Genomic DNA, 20,640 nt, shown 5'->3' with positions numbered 1-20,640 from the left:
AATTCAAACAGCAAAGGCAGTAACTGTGCGTGTGCGTGTGTGTGTGTGTGTGTGTGTGTGTGTGTGCGCGCGCGCGCACGCGCGCTCTCACTCTCTCTCCTGCACTGTCCTCACCATGTGCTTCCTTTGTCTGCTCTTCTCCCTTTTAAACTGCTGTTGTTTTGACTTTTTCCCAAAGTTTCAAAACAATGCAACAGCATATAAAACAGTAACTGCTGCTCCTGGAATTCGAGGAAATCACCTCCAGCACCTAAAATACCTCAAAAAAAAGGAGCAGCTCTTATAGCCAGAAATTTTTCCCATCCTCCATCTTGGATTACCCAGAATTCTTTCCTTCAAGTTACCACATGATTGAACTAAATTCTCCTATTTTAAAAAGTAGCAATAGCTGATTTATTTTTCTTTGTGGCAATAATTTAAAATAGCTGTGGGGCACTTCCAGTAATTGTCATGCAGGATCCTTTGTAAATGGAGGCTCTCAGCTGCAAATCATCTTTACAGAGGAGTATGCCCACTTTTCAAAGTAGAGACATTTTTTCTATCAGGAGCCCTTTAAGAATCCCGGCCATGGTAAAATAAACAGAAATATCCAGGTACAAGACCACTGATCACCCAGTGCAGTACTGAGAGAATGCTTGTCTGTCTGTCTGTCTGGGCTATTTTGAGGAAGAGGAGGGGATTTACAATTCCCTCACCCCACCACCTTCCTGGTCACTATTTATCCCTCAACCAGTATCTACAATTGGGCATCACTTGCTGCTCAAGCTTGAGTGTGCTCATAATAATGAATTAAAGATGATTTGTTTAGCCCAAACAATGGTTTATTTATATTAGAAGTGACATACGATCGTATACAGGGACCTGTTCTTTGCAACGAGAAAGAATACATTTTAAAAATAAAGTTAAAAATCACACCACACCAGGTTATAGCCCAACAGGTTTCATTGGAAGCACCCAATTTCCAATTAAACCTGTTGGACTATAACCTGGTGTTGTGTGATTTTTAACTTTGTACACCCCAGTCCAACACCGGCATCTCCAAATCATGACTTTTAAAAATAAAGTTTTGTTTGTTACCAGCATCTTTGGAGAATCCATAGTCCCTACTGAGTTTTTTAAAATCAACATCTCAGCCAACTAGAGTTCACCAACCAACTAACACTTTTCTTCTGTACTTTAAATTATTGTGGTAAATTAAAATTTGGCAGACTTGCATTTATCCTGGTGAATCTAAATAGAACCTTTCAGCAATGTGTCTGTGTGTTCATCAGTATTTAAGTTCTGCATTATCCAGTGACTGCTAGTGACGTATTTTAAATTGACCACCCACCTCCTGGGAGGAGGGAAAGTACACGCATGGTTGATGATTCAGGCCAACCTTTTTCAAGATTTCTCTATATAAATATTTTACCCCAGCACCAGCTCCCTCACCAAATCTGTTTATACAGTAATTGTGTCAAAGAAATATACAGCATGGAAACAGACCCTTCGGTCCAACCCGTCCATGCCGACCAGATATCCCAACACAATCTAGTCCCACCTGCCAGCACCCGGCCCATATCCCTCCAAACCCTTCCTATTCATATACCCATCCAAATGCCTCTTAAATGTTCCAATTGTACCAGCCTCCACCACATCATCTGGCAGCTCATTCCATACACGTACCACCCTCTGTGTGAAAAAGTTGCCCTTTATGTCTCTTTTATATCTTTCCCCTCTCACCCTAAAGCTATGCCCTCTAGTTCTGGACTCCCCCATCCCAGAGAAAAGAGTTTGTCTATTTATCCTATCCATGCCCCTCATAATTTTATAAACCTCTAAAAGGTCTCCCCTCAGCCTCCAACACTCCAGATAAAACAGCCCCAGCCTATTCAGCCTCTCCTTATAGCTCAAAGCTCTCCAGCCCTGGCAATGTCTTTGTAAATCTTTTCTGAACCCTTTCAAGTTTCAGACCATCCTTCCAATAGGAAAGAGACCAGAATTGCATGCAATATTCCAACAGTGGCATAACCAATGTCCTGTACAGCCGCAACATAACCTCTCAACTCCTGAACTCAGTGCTCTGACCAATAAAAGAAAGCATACCAAATGCCTTCTTCACAATCCTAGCTACCTGCGACTCCACTTTCAAGGAGCTAGGAACCCGCACTCCAAGGTCTCTTTGTTCAGCAACACACACCAGGATCTTACTATTAAGTGAATAAGTCCTGCTCTGATTTGCTTTTTGTTTGCTTTTCACTTTATCCCTGGATGTACTTTTCAATTTTGTTTTTGCAAGTTCGGCTGCTGTCAGATTTGGTTTTGTCACTGAATAAACATTGCCGCCTCTCAAGGTTATTGCAAGTGAACGACAGCGACTGAAGCTTGAATAATTTGCCAACTTCACCTTCGGGGCCTGGTTTGAGGAATAGGGTAGACGAATGCACATAAGATTTCATGTCTTTCAATAAAACCAATGTTGTGAAATAAAAGTTAACCCTTACAGATTTTATCGAATTCTTTGCAAGAAAGAAAACAAAACGGCAAAAATATTCAAAAGTTTGCCACAGAACAAGAGGAGCCAATGTGTTGGCCAACACTGCGCCATTTTACCCAGGATCCTTTGAAATATGGTTCAGGTTCAGACTTGGCAGTGGATCAATTTCCAAAGTTCATGTTCAAAGGGCTGCAATCTTTTGACGTCTGAGAAAAGAACAAAGATTAGTGGGTGGCACGGCGGCACAGTGGTTAGCACTGCTGCCTCACAGCGCCAGAGACCCGGGTTCAATTCCCGCCTCAGGCGACTGACTGTGTGGAGTTTGAACGTTCTCCCCGTGTCTGCGTGGGTTTCCTCCGGGTGCTCCGGTTTCCTCCCACAGTCACAAAGATGTGCAGGTTAGGTGAATTGGCCATGCTAAATTGCCCGTAGTGTTAGGTAAGGGGTAAATGTAGGGGTATGGGTGGGTTACGCTTTGGCGGGTCGGTGTGACATGTTGGGCCGAAGGGCCTGTTCCCACATTGTAATGTAATCTAATTAAATTGAATACCTCTCATAAGAATATTAAATACCTTTGAGCTCACTGCTACATCTTAACTTAATCTTAGAGGATAGTCATAAAGCTGCTGTAGTGTAGGAACAGGCCATTTGGATCATTGAGTTCACACTGCCCCTCCAAAGAGCACCCCACTCCAACCCAACCCACACTTCTTCCCTATCTCTGCAACCCTGCATTTCCCATGGCCAATCCACTTAGCCTGCACATCCCTGGACACAAAGGGCAGTTTAGCATCCACCTAACCTGTACAGGTTTGGAATGTGGGAGGAAACTGGAGGACCTGAAGGAAACTCACACAGACACGGGGAGAATGTGCAAACTCCACACAGCCGGTTGCCCAAGAGTGGAATCGAACCTGGGTCCCTGATGCTGTGAAGCAGTGGTGCTAACCACGGAGCCACCTTAATACCCTTAACAGCACCTTCTCCAACTTCCTTAACAGTACAATGAGTAATACCATTGTCTCCGATGGTGATGGCTCAATGAGTGGTATTGTTGTGTTTGCATCAAAACGTTGTACCGATGAAGGCACTTGAGCAGAGAAATTTAGAGAAATGTGCAGCATTGTCAGAGGTTCCTGTCCTCTGAAAGAGATGTTGAATTAAGCCCTTACCTGCTGTCTCAGGTGATGGTATGGATTCCATACTTTCTCATGAATGAGCAGGGCAATTCTCCCTGGTGCTCTTGGAGTCCTCCAGCAGCATCACAAAACTAAACAGATCATCCGGTCATGACCACAGTGCTGTTGGTGAGAGCCAGCTGTGTGTTAATTGGTTTCTCTGCTTCCCTATGTTACTGCGCTTCAAGGTGAATCCCTCACCTGTTGTACCATACTTCACTTTGGATATCCTGTTGTCAGAGGTGCTAGAGAAATGCACATATTTGTTTCAGTGGGAATTGTCAATTTTGATGAGGCTAGAAGGTGAGGGGTATCATGGATGGATGCCAGGCCACATGCTTTGAGGCAGGGATGACCGTTGAGATGGTTAGGGTAAGTGGCTTCCAAGCTGCTGACTGGTACATCTGGTGAAACGGTGGCTGGGTCTTCAGCAGTAGCAGCAATGCCCAGGCAGCAAGTCATGCCCTGTAGAACCTGTGAATGACGTGAGACAGGAGGAGACCGCTTGGATCATTGGGTCATTGTCAGCTCTTCGAAAGAGCTATCTCATCAACCCCAGCCTGATGGCGTCTGCACAAAAACAGAAGGTGCTGGAGAAGCTCAGCAGGTCTGGCAGCATCTGAGAAGGAACATCATCATTGGTGTCTGCGTTTTGAATCCCCTCTGTCCTTTTCACTTCCCGGCTTTCAGAATGTTCGAGTCTCGGTGGAGATCAAGGATGTCTATTTATTGAAATCCAACAGCCCAGGTATTTACAAAAAGAAAAACCGAAAGAATTGCGGATGCTGTAAATCAGAAACATAAACAGAAGTTGCTGGAAAAGCTCAGCAGGTCTGGCAACATCTGTGCAGAGAGAGATCAGAGTGAACATCTTGGGTCAGAACTACTGAAAAAAAAATTAAGCCATGGTTTAAATCAAAAGAATTAATGAACAGAATCAATGCCAATATTCATGACCACACTCAAGTGGAAATAGTCAGCTACATTGCTGGTGCTAAAGGAATGATGACCACAGTTACCATCTAAACCAAACTCAAAATGTCAATTTCCTTTGACACCTATTTGACTTACTCCCCTAAATTCAAGTCAGATACACAGCAACATTTGGCGGATTATCCACTTAGTCTGCATCCTGATTAGAAGATTCATATAAATGCCTTTAAATTACTTCCGGAAATGTTTTCCCCTCAAATCTCCCCCAAATGTCCCATGGTTACTAACTCTTGGTTCAACAGTAGTGGAGCTAGCTTTTTGGGTCCCTGGTTCCTGTATTATATAGCTCTGGGCTGTTATATCTAGAACTCTCTATCTCTCTTCTCAGCCTGGCTATCTCAGAAATCTAATCACCATTCGGAATCCTTCATTTAACAAAACATTTAAACCCCTCAAGCCAGCACAACAAATGTTAAGGGAATTCTGCGGGAAAGAGATGTTCCTTGATCTGCAGGCAGATTGCTCTAAATACCAAAAAAGATACTCCCAATCTGCTGACCCCTGTAATAATCATTTTGTGCCCTTCTCCTTTGCTATTCTATTGTTTATCTCCAAGGTAACGTGGTCATGTGATCAGTTAGTGGAGGCAAGATGCTTTACTATAAAACACCTTGCAGATAAACCAAGTACTTAAAGGGGCCAAGACCCCATCATAAATCATAATTATTTTCCTCCTACAGGTACATTTTTAAAATTGATTCATTTGTGAGATATGGGTGTCTCTGGCTGGGCCACCACCTATTGCCCATCCCTAATTGCCCCTTGAGAAGGTGGGGGTGAGCTGCCTTCTTGAACCGCTGCAGTCCATGAGCTGTGGGTTGAGCCACAATGCCCTTAGAAAGGGAATTCCAGGATTTTGACTCTGCAACATGGAAGTTTTTCCAGAATTGTGAGTAGCGTGGAGTGGAATTGGAAAGTGGTCATGTTACCATGCATCTGCTGTCCTTGTCTTTCGAGATGGAAGTGATTATGGATATGCAAGGTTCTGTCTGAGGATCTCTGGTGAATTTCTGCAGTGCATCACACTCCCTCACACTCCTAACTTGTGCCTTGTTGTTGGTGGACAGGCTTTGGGAAGTCAGGAGGTGAGTTACCTGCTCCCCACAAATCACACACATATCCCTTAACTTGTTGCGTCCTTTGTCCCACAGTGTTCAGCACCATTTGTAGACTCCTCAAAAATGGAATCACTCCATTCCTCTGTGAAACAGTCCACAATGAAATAAGTCTTCTTTGTTCTCTTTCTCTCTCTCTCTCCCTCACACTCTCTATCTCACTCTATCCCTTTGCGTGAGAAGGTGCCCTCACAACAGATGGCCTTCTGAACATGGAGCCAGGACTCCAGCCAGCATCGCCTTCCACCCCCCCACCCTTCCCGTGGGATGCTTTGTGTTGCACTGTGTGTCAGCAAATGTTCACAATCGCCATCACCACGGCCAACAGCACACACGCATTTTTTTGTAAAAGACGATAAGCCAGGAATGAAAAATGCAAATGTCATCTTAACTGTTCTGGAAATAGGCATCCCCTTCCACCTCCCCCCCCCCCCCCCCCCCCCCACTTCCCGTGGGATGCTTTGTGTTGCACTGTGTGTCAGCAAATGTTCACAATCGCCATGACCACGGCCAACGGCACACACGCATTTTTTTGTAAAAGGCGATAAGCCAGGAATGAAAAATGCAAATATCATCTTAACTGTTCTGGAAATAGGTCAAGTTACCAAAACTAAAGATGGACAAGAAGAGAGATTGTGCAAAGTAGCTGATAAAACTGGCAGCATCACAGTTTCAGTGTGCGATGAGATTGGAGGTCTAATATAGCCCAGGGATACCATCCGCTTGAAGAAAGACTATACTTCAAGGTGGGAAAAAAACTGCCTAACATGCTATATCAGGAGGTCTTCAAAAATCAGGAGGGTTTTACATGGTATATTCAGAAGAACCCAACTTTAGTGATCCAAACCCAGAATACCTCAACCAGTTGAGCCAAACCATCAAAGCAGCACAAAGCGACCAGATAAACAATTCTCCTCCTAATCAGCTGGCTACAGACAGACAGATGCAAGCAGGAAATGGCTCAAATGTGGGCCATTGCAAGATGGGGCTTCCACTATCAACAACAGAACCCTCATTTTGCAGCTAGTGGAATTCCCAGTGGACGGGGTCCAATAAGTCAGCCACTGAGGGCTCTAGTGCAAGGATCTACAGCAATGACCACTGTTAGTAATGGAAGGGACCCAAATAGACCATTCAGAAGATGACGTGCCATATGCCTTTTCTAAATATACACTTTATTTGCTCATCAGAGGATCAAATGGCCTGCTGCCACACTGAAAAGTTTCCATGATTCTAGGATTAGGTTGATACTCATAGAATCTAGGATTAGGTTGATAAATGGTTAAAAAAAAATTTGTTCCTCAAAAGTGTCAGTAAGTGTAAAAATTGATATTGGCTATATAAGATGGATGCAACATATTGGGCCTATGGGTCCTGTCTCCAAGACAGAATTTATTTATCACCCCTTGACATTTGATGGCATTACCATCTATGAGTTCCCTACCATTGATCTCCTCAGGGTTACCATTGACTAATATCAGAACTGACTAGCCATATAACTACAGTGACCACAACAGCTAGGAACCCTGCAGCAAGTGACTCACCTCCAGACTTCTCAAAACCTGTCCACTATCTATAAAACACAAGCGTGATGGAATACTGTCCACTTTCCTAGATGAATGTAGCTCTAAACACATTCAAGAAGCTGGAGGCTGTTCAAGGACAAAGCAGCCTGAATAATAGACACCACACTGGCAAACAACCACTCCCTGCACCACCAATGCTCAGTGTGCACTCCAAACAAAATGTCCTACAGAAATTCACCAAGGCTCCCCAGACAGCTCCTTCCAAACCCATGACCACTTCCAGAAGGACAAGGGCAGCAGATGCACAGGGAAACTAACAACTGAAAGGTCCCCTCCATGCCACTCACCATCCAGTCTTGGAAAGAGATGGCCATTCCAACAGTACTGCTGGGTCAAAGTCCTGGAACTTCCTTTCTCAGGGCATTGTGGGTCTACCTGCAGCATTTGGACTGTTGAAGAAGGCAGCTCACCATCACCTTCTCAAGGGGCTTCTCAAGGGATAGGCAATAAACACTGATCCGGCCACTGACATCCACAGTGTGAATGAAGAAGGCACAGACAACTGGGGCAGACCTTTTAATCAATCCATCTTGCTAATCATTTTGGCCACCACTAATTGATGACAAGTCAATTCCATTCTATACCCACTCCTTGGAAGAAATATCTCTCCTTTCCTCCTGAGAAAAACGTGGGGAGCCAAGAAAATTCCTCACTAGATATGCTTAATTCGGGAGTGGAAATCCAGGCTATGATGCAATAAGATTGATTAAGAACTTGTTGAGCTGGAGACAGTAGTTTCCAGGGAACCTATAGCTTACACATGGTCCTATCACTTGTGTTTTTATATTGGCACTTAAACCATCCTCTTACCATTTTGCTTTTATAAGTAAGCAGATGTCCCGACAAGATTCAGAGTTCAATTTTTCAGTAATGTAAGCTCATCTTCAGATACAACAACAAACAACAGCAATTTGCAGTAACATGGCAGCTTTTAGGCAGTAAACAATCCCAAGGCACCTGACATGAGGTGCCAGTCAGATGAACACATAAAGATTTGCTGGAGCAGCTGGTGAAAAGCATTGCCAGGGCTTTGCATTACTTGCAGGTAACAGTGCCAATATTGGGTTCTTCCAAATCTGATCACTCATGCATTTTACAGCACTTTCATACCACCATTACCTTCTGTCACCTGGGTCCTAAGCCCTTCCAAATGCTCTCAGTCTCTTCACCCTCTCACTCACTCTTTCCTCTTTGTAGACACAGATTAAAGCCTACCTCTATGGATAGCAGTTAGTCGCCTGTCCTCCTACGACAATAGGAACTTGTACTTAACATAATGAAATATACCGAGTGCTTCACAGAGTTTTGTTATATGATACTAGGCCACCTAGAGAGACATCAGGATGGAAGAACAAGTTTTGGCCAAATAGTTAGCTTTAAAGAATGTTTTCAAGAAGGAAACAGACACCAAAAGGTGATTGTGTTCTGGAGAAAAAACATCTACAGTTTAGCAAGTCCAGTAATTGAGATCTCTACCCAAAATGAAGCCACAAAGGCTAGGGCTGAACAAGAAAGTGTCTCAGTGGTTAGCACTACTGTCTTACAGTGCTCCCCGGCTTGGGTTCAATTCCAGCCTTGGGTGGTTGTCTGTGTGGAGTTTACACCGCCAGGATTGGTTCTGGTTTCCTCCCACAGTCCAAGGAAGTGTAGACTAGGTGGTTTGGCCATGCTAAGTTGCCCAGGTGGATTGGCCATGCTAGTGGATTGGCCATGCAAAAATGCAGAGTTACAGGGGTGGGGGTGGGGTGCTCAGTGGGAACTCAATGAGCCAAGAGTCTTGCTTCCACACTGTAGGGATTCTATGATTCCAAGCAGAATTTGATGAATTCACATATCTCTGAGGGTTGTGGGACTATAGCAGATAAAAGAGATAGCGGGTGAGGAGGGGAATGGGATAAGGTTTGGGCAATGCCAAGGTTTGAAAGGAAGGATGAAAATTTTACAATCCCTCCAATTGACATAAATTTAGTTTGATAATGCTGCTGTGAAAGTTCAGGATGTTTCGTGATTTTCTCGATGCTGGACATTTACATATTTTTACCAGGTTGCAGGCCCTACTTGTCAGAGAAATTTGCCCAATAGGTTAGAGATCACAAAACACAGCTCGAAATGAAATTGACAAAACAGTTTATTGCAAGCGGTATTGCTGGAAACGAATTGACCTAGGCTGACACAGAACTGACAGTCTGCACAGGTAGATCAGATTTCTCCTCCCAGAGCTGAGGATGAGACCAGTTTTATAGTAATGCTGCACAATGACACTGATCAAGAAATGGCAAACTACAATGTTTCTGGACATGAAGTAATTTAGTTGCAAGGATGCTAATTGGAAAACAGTTTATGGGATGAATGTCCTGTTTCTTCACACAATGCAACATCCTGACAGTATCAACAGTTCCATTCCTCTTCACAGGTAGATGTTAATGTCTCCTCTGAGGTGGTGAGGTGCTTCCATTGTCCTGTTCCTGGAGCATGTCCTTGCTGGTGCCTCTCTGTCTGACCTGCTCTTTGTGTGGCTTTGGTATTGCTGGATTGTAAAACTGCCCTTAGGACTTTGACATATCTGTCATGTCCATGGGAGCTTAAAGTGTATTCCTTTGTCTGCGCGCAGAGCTGCTCGGGAATTCTGGGTGTTCTGGTACACTTTGGCCAATTTTGCTTTTGTAGGCCTATCGTAGGTTAGCAAATCTTTTCCCACACTACCCTCCAGAAAGTGTTGGTGGGTGAGAGATTAGGAGGGTGCTTCACTCCCACAGAATGTGGATTATTCAAAAGACGTACCACATGAACATTCATCATGCATCTCAGCCGAAGAACACTTCACAAATTGAGGTCAAATGTAAGCAGATACCTGGCAGCGACACTTCACAGCTGACAGATTGTGGTGAAGCTACAAGGAAAGCAACTGTTCCAGCAAATCTTCTTTATGTGTTAGTTTATCTACGTGGGCAGCCTAGAGAAGCACTAATCCACTGAGAATGGAAGCTGAGAAGAGGCATTCAAAATTGTTCAGGGTCTGAGCAGAGGAGGTCAGGAGAAAAATAACTATTTGCATTGATGGAATCACCAAAGGAATTGAGGATTCTGATTAAAGGGAATTGATGAAAGAGCCAAAAGTGACATGAAAAGAAATCTTCTATACTCAGCAACAATCTGGAATGGTTCAGTAGCTTTCAGAGGGCAATTGGATAACTGTTTGAGGGGCCCCAGAAAAAAGTCTTCTCTCCAGAGTTATACTCCCCTTGGCGTCACTGATCCACTGCTCTCCATATCTCAGGCTGGTGACTGCACTCTAGGCCACTCTGCCCATTCTAGAATGGATGGAATGTAAGTCTATGTTATGGGAGATCTCTTTACATCTAAGTGGGCAGCACGGTGGCACAGTGGTTAGCACTGCTGCCTCACAGTACCAGAGATCCGGGTTCAATTCCTGCCTCAGGCAACTGACTGTGTGGAGTTTGCAATTCTCCCCGTATCTGCGTGGGTTTCCTCCGGGTGCTCCGGTTTCCTCCTACAGTCCAAAAATGTGCAGGTTAGGTGAATTGGCCATGCTAAATTGCCCATAGTGTTAGGTGAAGGGATAAATGTAGGGGAATGGGTCTGAGTGGGTTGCGCGTTGGTGTGGACTTGTTGGGCCAAAGGGTCTGTTTCCACACTGTAAGTAATCTAAGCTAAGGGACCTCATATTCTGCCCATCTTCATAATGTGATTCTATGGTTCCCATTGAAACCCCAATGTGTGTTTCTCAGCACAGAGAGGAATCAGACGTCGTTCACGTGGTCATCAGATGCCCAGGATACCGGGTCATTAAATGTGCCCAAGTCTTCAGTTCTCACCTCTAAGTTATTTTGTCTAAAATTAATTTCTATTTCTTTTAAATAATGAGCTGCTTTTTAATGCAACCAGCTATCTCCGTGTGAGACAATAATTGTGGGCCCTGTCTGCTTGGATATTGAATGAAAGCAGAAAGTGCTGGAAATATTCAACATGTCTGGCATGTTCTGAGAAGAGAGAAGCAGGATTAATGTTTCAGATCAATCAGCTTTCATCTGAACTCCCCGTCTACTCTCTTAGGTGGAAAAGAAACATCTTGTGACATGTTTTTAAAGGGTTTCAGCTGAATACTGATCCCTCAGATAAAATCACCAAGAAGCAGATTATCAAAATATTTATCTCCATCGATTCTTATTCAGTACAAATTGGTTGCCATCATGAACATTATGACAAAATATATCATGCATCATACTTCAAAATAAACTTTTTTTTCCCTTGGCTCTGTGGGCTCTCTTAAAGTATTTTTTAAAAATTTTCAGTGACATTCTTTAGTCTTTTACTTATGACCTTTCATCTAACTAGGCCTGAAATATTAACTCAAGTTCACAGATGCTGCCAGGTTTGCTGAGTATCTTTTTTTTAATTCCAGTTTGCTGGCACGTACAGTATTTTGCTTTTATATTAATGATTTGTTATCATTGATTAGATTATCTACAGTGTGAAAATAGGCCTGAAAGGTCCACACTGACCCTCCAAAGAGTAACCCACCCAGACCCATTTCCCCTAACTAATGCACCTTACACACTATGGCCAATCCATCTAATCTGCACACCTTTGGATTGCAGGAGGAAACCGGAGCACCCAGAAGAAACCCACACAGACAGTTGCCCTGGTGCGAATTGAACCCAGGTCCCTGGTGCTGTGAGGCAGCAGTGCTAAGCACTAAGCTACCATAGCACCCCAGAACAGCTTCTGTGTCAATAATAAAACTCGCTACAGTTTTACAGTTTGTAATTCTTTAAGGGTCTTTGAACATCGCATTGACTTTTAATTGGCAATTTTAAAAGGTAGCACCTTAAACGATAAAAGAGGGGGATGATTGGTGATGGTTTAATCTAAAGGTCACTATACCTCAAGTGAGAGGAGAGGTTGAGAAGGAAAGTGGGATTGGTGGGACTGAAGGGTATCCTCAACTGGTTTGGAATTGAACCCACACTGTTGGCATCATTAGCCAACTGCCCAGCCAACTGAGCCAAATGCGACCCTTCCCCCATTAGATACCGCTCCATTCTCTGTTACAGTGCCAACATTGAGTATGAGCTGTAACCCTGAAGTGGTCTCAAACTAAGAACACTGATAAAGTTAAGAATAAATTTTGTCTGCAAGTCGAAACAATACCATCGTAGCAACGGCAGAGCTGTCACATAACCATAGCAACGGAGCGACCTACTATGATATCATCAGCTTAGTAACCATGTAAGTGTGTCACCAGAGATTGGTCACCAGGCTGACTTCCCTTTTCTTCCCCACCTTTCCCCAGGGATTGTGTGCTTTCCCATTGCTCATCTCCGTGCTTTCCAATAAACCCCAATGGGGGAAGCTGGATGAGTTCACTTGGGTTCACTGTCTGGATGTTAAGGGGAGGTTAGTGAATAAGGATGCCTTCGTGCCTTTCTCTGCAGGTAAGCTGCTGATCACCTTCTCAAGTGCATCCCTAGAGGATCAGTAGGTGGTAGTGCTGGAGCTAACATTTCTGTCTCTGAATTCCAAAGTGCAGGGTTTGAATCTCCCTGCTAGTGATTACTGGCTCTGAGATCTGTGTTAACAATAAGAGGGATACTCTTGCCTTGTGAGAGCAGGGTCCTTCCTTTCAGCTCACTGTTCAGTTTGTGGGCACCCATACAAACTCTTCCTGAGTAGTAGCCATTCTTTATCAGCCAATTGGTCATAGAGCATACTGTTAATCGGTCTGAGAATTCTCCTACTTGTTCTCCAAAGGAGCAGCGTGAAAAATAGACATTACCCTCTTCAGCAACCTATGTTAGTGAAACTCTTAGCTTTACAGCGAAGCCAGCTATCAACCTTATTCCTCTCAAGTTCTGGTGGAAGTATCTGAGCTACCCCAGCCTAGAATGGACAAGATCAATGACTGTCTAAGTAGCCTATTGTCATTCCTCAGTGGACTGACCAACTCAGATATTGGGATTGATGAGCTGGGGATTTCACTTGTAATCAAAAATGCTTCTATTCCAAAAATTCTAGACAGCAGGGGGTTGAAGGTGATTCCGCAGTTGTAAACGTTGTTGTAGTTATCGTGTGGAGGAGCATGCAAATGCCCTGCTTTAATTCTGACATTATCCAGCTTTGACATAGAACATAGAACATTGAACATTACAGCGCAGTACAGGCCCTTCGGCCCTCGATGTTGCGCCGACCTGTCTTACGAATCTGAAGCCCATCTAACCTACACTATTCCATGTACGAACTTTCAAGGATCTGTGTACCTGGATACCAAGATCTCTCTGCTCATCTACACTACCGAGAATCTTACCATTAGCCCAGTACTTTGCATTCCGATTACTCCGAATAAAGTGAATCACCTCACACTTGTCCGCATTAAACTCCATTTGCCACCTCTCAGCCCAGCTCTGCAGCTTATCTATGTCTCTCTGTAACCTACAAAATCCTTCATCACTATCCACAATTCCACCGACCTTAGTGTCGTCCGCAAATTTACTAACTAGATTAGATTACTTACAGTGTGGAAACAGGCCCTTCGGCCCAACAAGTCCACACTGACCCGCCGAAGCGAAACCCACCCATACCCCGACATTTACCCCTTACCTAACACTACTGGCAATTTAGCATGGCCAATTCACCTGACCTGCACATCTTTGGACTGTGGGAGGAAACCGGAGCACCCGGAGGAAACCCACGCAGACACAGGGAGAATGTGCAAACTCCACACAGTCAGTCGCCTGAGTCGGGAATTGAACCCGGGTCTCATGGCGCTGTGAGGCAGCAGTGCTAACCACTGTGCCACCGTGCTGCCCACTAACCCACCCTTCTACGCCCTCATCCAGGTCATTTATAAAAATGTCGAACAGCAGTGGACCCAACACCAACCCTTGCGGTACACCACTGGTAACTGGACTCCAGGATAAACATTTCCCATCAACCACCACCCTCTGTCTTCTTTCAGCAAGCCAATTACTGATCCAAACTGCTATATCAACCACAATCCCATTCTTCCACATATCATGATGATGGGCTGATCAATTACCACACTGGCTGGGAATGAAGTACACACAGTTTGTAAGAACTCATAACGAATGTAACTCTTTAATCAAAAAAGGGAAGAAGATGGACAGCAAGAAGCTACATACCATTTAGCTTAATGTCTGATGTAGGCTATAACAGCGAAACTCAGAAAAAAATCAAGGTCATTAGCTTTTTAAAAGGGAAATCATATTTAACCAAGTTAATGGAGCTCTTTGAGGTGTGGATAAAAGGGATGTACTGTACTTAGATTTCGAGAAGGCGTTTGATCAACGTTAAATATTATTGTGGAAGATAAAAGCTTATAGAGTCAATTAGCATGGAAACAAACCTTTCAGTTCCACCAGTCCATGCTGAACATAATCCCAAACTCATGTGTTGGGTATAACATATTGGCTTGTTTAGCCACCTGTTTAGAAAACAGGTTGGTAAGATGTAATGAATGGTGTACCATAGAGTGAACAATGCCAGACCCTCCTTATTTTACAATTTATGTGAATGAGTTATAGAGTCATAGAGATGTACAGCACAGAAACAGACCCTTCGAACCAACTCATCCAGGGTATCTTTGTTCAGCAACACTCCCTAGGACCTTCCCATTAACTGTATAAGTCCTGCTAAGATTTGCTTTCCCAAAATGCAACACCTCACATTTATCTAAATTAAACTCATCTGCCAATCCTCAGTCCATTGGCTCATCTGATCAAGATCCCATTGTAATCCGAGGTAACCTTCTTCGCTGTCCACTACACCTCCTATTTTGGTGTCATCTGCAAGCTTACTAACTATATCTCTTAAGCTCACATCCAAATCATTTATGTAAAGTAGTGGACGAAAAGTAGTGGACCCAGCACTAATCTGAAAAACAACTCACCAACACCCTTTGAGCTAGTTCTGTATCTAAATGGCTAATTCTCCCTGTATGAGATCTAACCTTGCTAACCAGTCTCCCATGGGGAACCTTGTCGAACGCTTTACTGAAGTCATATAACGTCCACTGCTCTGCCTTCATCAATCATTGTTACTTCTTCAAAAAACTCAATCAAGTTTCTGAGACATGATTTCCCACGCACAAAGCCATGTTGAGTTGGTTGAAGGAAGTGACAAATGTTTGCTAATGTTACAAAGATCGGGAGGAGGTTGTGAAGGAAACATAAGGAAGTTACAAATGCATATGGATAGGTTAAGAATAAAAAACGAGACATGTTATCTAAATGATGAGAGACTGCAGACATGTCCTTGTGCATGAATCACACAAGGTTAGTCTGTATGTACAGCAAGTAATCATGAAAGCTAATAGAATAATATTGCTTGTTGCAAGGGGAGGTGAATATGAAAGTAAGGAACTTGTGTTTCACTTGTACAGGCCGCAGGGATCAGTGTTGGGGCCACAATTATTTCATTAATGATGAGTATGATGAAATTGAATGTAGTTATCACCAAGTTTACAGATGATACAAAAATAAGTTGGAGGCAAGTGATGAGGATAATACAACGAGAGATCTGGATGACATAAGTGAGTGGGCAATATCTTGGCAAATTACATATAATGTGAAAAATGTAAGGTTGTGTACTTTGGCAAGAAGAATAGAGGAGCTGAATATTATTTAAATGGAGGAAGCTGACTACAGGAAAGAGGGATTTGAGAATCCTTGTTCATGAATTACAAAAAAAAAGTAAACAAGTTCAGTTGGTAACAAGGAAAGCAAATGAAATGTTGGACTTTATTTCAAAGGGAATGGACTATAAAATAGGGAAGTCTTCCTAAAACTATACCAGGCACTAGTCAGACCATAGCTGGAATGCTGTGAACAGTTTTGGGCCCCTTATCTAAGGAAAGGTATTCTGGCATTAGAGGCAGTCCAGAGAAGATTCATCTGAGGAGTTTGCACCTGAACTCATTGGAATTTAGAAGATTAAGAGCACACCTTACTGAAGCATATGAGGTGCCAAGGGAACTTGACAGAGTAGATGCAGAAAGGTTGTTTGCTCTTGTGGGAGAGTCTGTCCCAGAGGGCATGATCTCAGAATAAGGGGTCAGGCCATTTAAGACATTCATGAGGAGGAATTCCTTCTCTCAGGGTGTGGTGAAACAGTGGAATTCTTTACTGCAGAGGCTTATCGAGGCTGGATTGTTAAGTACATTCAAGGCTCAGATAGTTAGATTTTAATCAAGGGTTAAGGGGAAAAGGCAGGAATATAGAGTTGAGGATTATCAGACCAGTTATAACTCCATTGTATGGTGGAGCAGACTCAATGGGCTGAATGGCCTGCTTCTGCTCCTATGTCTATAGTCTTACAATGTTAGGTCATTGTTGAGAATGAGCTGGAATACTGTGTACAGTATTAGTCTTCTTATTTCAGGGAGGATGTAAATGCTTTGGAAACAGTTTGGAGAAAGTTTACTTGACCTGGAGGGCATGGTTCTCTTATGAGCAAAGGTTGGGCTGGCTTGGCCAGTATCTCCTGGAGTTGACAAAAGGGTCAGAGGTGACTTAATTGAAAGATATAAGATCCTGAGGGGCCTTGGCAGGGTGGAAGTGGAAAGCATGTATCCTCTTGTGGGAGATTCCAAAACTAGGAGTCTCTGTTTAAATATAAAGGAATTCCCCTTTAAGGCAGAGAGGAGGGAAATTTGCTTCAAAGAAGCTGTGAGTCTTTGGAATTCTCTTTCACCAAATGCAGAGGAGACAGAGACTGTGAATATTTTTAAGGCTGAAGTAAACAGAGCCTTGATGAACCAGGGACTGATAGGTATTCGGGCAGAGGTGAGATTGTGGCGTTATCAGATCAGTCATCATCTTAATGAATGGAGGCAAGAGCGAGGCCATGCTCTTCGGGAACTGGGCCGACCAATCCTTGATCCCCTTCACCGCCAGGACCGACCACCTGAAGGTGCTGGGTATTTGGTTCGGGGGAGGGCTGGGGTGTGCGCCAAGTCTTGGGAGGAGCGTATCAGCAAAGTGAGGCAGAAACTGGGCAGATGGAAGCTACGGTCGCTCTCCATCACGGGAAAAAACCCTGGTCATCAGGTGTGAGGCACTGTCATTGCTATTATACATGGCACAGGTCTGGCCTATTCCCAGAACCTGTGCCGCTGCAGTCACCTGGGCCATCTTCCAATTTATATGGAGATCAAAGACGGACCGGGTCTAAAGGGACTCGATGTATAAAGATCTGGGCAACGGGGGAAAAAAATACACCCAATGCCACCCTCACCCTGATGGCCACCTTTGTGTGTGGCTGCATCAAGCTGTGCGTGGATCCCCGGTACGCAAACACCAAGTGTCACTACGTACTGAGGTTCTACCTGTCCCCGGTGTTGCGAAGGATGGGCCTGGCCTCACTGCCGCGGAACGCTCCGAGTAGTTGGACCGTTCCGTATCACCTGTCCTTCGTGGAGAAGTTTATGAAGAAAAACACCTTTGACCACAAGTCCATCAGAAAGTGGTCAGCACGTAGTGTCCTTGAGACCCTTCGGGAAAAGGAGAGGGCGGATCCTATCGAGCGGTTCCCTGAGAGACTGTCAAAGCCATTTGGCAGAATGCCTCATCGCCAGAACTTTCCAACAAGCACCAAGACATGGCTTGGCTGGTGGTGAGAAGGGCTCTGCCTGTGAGATCCTTTATGCATGCCCGGACTCTCAGCCGCACCGCATGCTGCCCTCGATGCGGCTGCAGGGGGATCGAGACTTCTTCTGGAAGAAGTCTTCTTCACACCTCCTTCTGGAATGTGCCTACGCAAAAGAAGTCTGGGGAGGAATGCAGTGGTGTTTGTCGAGGTTCATCCCGAGCAGCGCCGTGACGCGGGACTCCGTGCTCTACGGCCTGTTCCCCGGGACGCACACCGAGACGAACATCAACAGTGCCTGGAGGATCATCAACTCGGTGAAGGACGCTCTCTGGGTGATCCGAAACCTGTTGATGTTCCAGCTGAAGGAGTTGACCCCGACTGAGTGTTGCAGACTGGCACATTCCAAAGTCCAGGACTACGTGTTGAGGGACGCGCTGAAGGTTGGGGCAGCTGACGCCAAGGCACGGTGGGGAAAGACCACCATGTAACATGTGCCTGCCTAAGCACAGGGTGCCGACGCAGTCATTTGGGCTCTGCTGACCCCCCAGCTAAATATGTGGATAGTAATTGTACAGACCTGTATATAGGAATGATTACTCCGTCTCTGTATGCAAAGAAATGGAATGTTTACATATGCATGGCATGACCAATTGTATTGATCATTAAAATATTTTATGAATAAAGTATATTTTTGACATAAAAAAAAGTCATCTTAATGAATGGAGGAGCATCTTTAAGGGCAGAGTGGCCATGCCTGCTCCTACTTTGCATGTTCACCTCCCCGCCTGGGGTCTATTCCCGCTTCATTTATCCATTTGGAATACTTCTTAAAAGCAAATTACTGCAGATGCTGGAATCTGAAACCAAAAGAGAAAATGCTGGAAAATCTCAACATCTGTAAGGAGAGAAAAGAGCTGACGTTTCGAGTCTAACTGACCCTTTGTCAAAGCTAAAACAAGGGAGAAATAGGGAGGTATTTATACTAGGCTGAGGGAAGGGGAGTCATGGCTTCAGAAGCAAAAGTAACAATAAAGAGATGATAATGACAGTGCATAGAGAGATTACAGGGAGATTAGGAGCTGGGAATGACCAAGGCTGAAGCCAGTGCCATGTGACAAAATATATGGGGGATGGGTGAAATAGAGGCAAAATGGAAAATAGGGGAGAAGGGTAGCAAAGGGGGAAGAGCCTGCCCGTCTCAACATTGAATTCAACAACTTCAGATGATTATCCCATCTTGACCCCTGTTTTCATTCTGCTCCGTAATTTTATTTCATTTATTTTATTTACCCTTTTAACATTTTTTTTCACTGTTCTGTACCTCTTATTTCTTGATTGTCTCTCTTTCTCTCGCTCCCCACTCTCTCATCATCTTTTTCCTCTCCTCTTCCCCTTTTGCTACCTTTCTCTCCTGTTTTCCATTTTGCCTCTGCTTCACCCATCCCCCACATATTTTGTCACACAGCCCTGGCTTCAGCCTTGGTCATTCACAGATCCTAATCTCCCTGTAATCTCACTGTCATTATCATCTCTTTATTGTTACCTTTGCTTCTGGAGCCATGATTCCCCTTCTCTCAGCCTCATATAAATACCTCCCTATTTCTCCCTTGTTTTTAGCTTTGACAAAGGGTCAGTTAGACTCAAAACGTCAGCTCTTTTCTCTCTTTACAGATTCTGCCAGACCTGCTGAAATTTTCCAGCATTTTCTCTTTTGGAACACTTAGTTTTATTTCCAATGATTTGTGTGGCCAGGTGATCCTTTTCACCAGTGGATCAGCCAAGTGGCAGATATGGGCTAGACGCAAAATGTTGACTTCTCCACCTCCTGATGCTGCCTGGCTTGCTGTGTTCTACCAGCCTCCTGCCTGACAAAGTGGCAGGGCTCAGTGACAGTACAGTCACCTGTCAGTCTGAGGTTTGTGGGTTCCAGACTTGCTTTACTGCAGCACAATCTGAACTTGTATGTCCAGCACTGAGGCAGCACTGCAATGTTAGCATCTCCCAGATTAGACATTAAACAGAAGCCCCATTTAGCCTATTAGGTGAATATAGAAGGCTTTATGGCTACTCCTTTGCAGAAACATTCAGCCAACAGTTATCCTTCAATAACCACCAGAGTAACAGATTATCTCCTTCCTGTTACCTTGTAGAAATTTGTTGCACGCTTGACATGTTTCCTGCGTTACAGCGATGATCACATTTCCAAACTGTTTAATTGGCTGTGGGGAAGTTTAGGTTGAGTGCTTTGAGTCAGACTGCTCTTGTCCTTTCTCCCTTTTTTTTTGTTTTGCAGGTCGCAGGATTTGTGCTGGAGAGACTTTGGCCAATATGGAGCTCTTCCTCCCCTTTACAACTCTGCTCCAGGGGTTTCATCTGCACCCTCCACCTTCTGTCGCTAACCTGGTCGTTGCACTTGCTGTAGGAGTGAGACCAATGCCCCAGCTGCGTGAGTTGTTGGCTGGGCCCTGTTAGCTTCCTGTATGTATGTCAACTATGGATACTCTGCCGCATACCAAGACCATTAAAGGGCCCCCTATTGTACAACACTTACCACCTGGTATTAATGCACTGACAGTCTGCTGGGGGCAATCGGATCTTTCTATTCATTGACCCTTCATCAACGGTGTGCGTTAGAAGCCAATTTGATCTAAATTCCTCAACCTGTA

General features: G+C 44.3%; 1 protein-coding gene across 1 annotated transcript in view; it reads left to right on the top strand.

Annotated features, from left to right (window-relative positions):
- Positions 1–20,283, top strand: part of LOC122541475 (proline-rich transmembrane protein 1-like) — a 47,019-nt gene extending 26,736 nt beyond the window's left edge. The window contains exon 4 of the mRNA XM_043678263.1: positions 20,268–20,283. The gene's annotated coding sequence lies outside the window, so the exon portion shown is untranslated. The remainder of the gene's footprint in view (positions 1–20,267) is intronic.
- The last annotated feature ends 357 nt before the right edge of the window (positions 20,284–20,640 follow it).

Source organism: Chiloscyllium plagiosum, chromosome 37 (genome assembly GCF_004010195.1).
Source record: "Chiloscyllium plagiosum isolate BGI_BamShark_2017 chromosome 37, ASM401019v2, whole genome shotgun sequence".
Lineage (NCBI taxonomy): Eukaryota > Metazoa > Chordata > Chondrichthyes > Orectolobiformes > Hemiscylliidae > Chiloscyllium > Chiloscyllium plagiosum.
The sequence above is the reverse complement of the archived record's forward strand: the minus strand, read 5'-3'. Positions and strand labels throughout refer to the sequence as shown.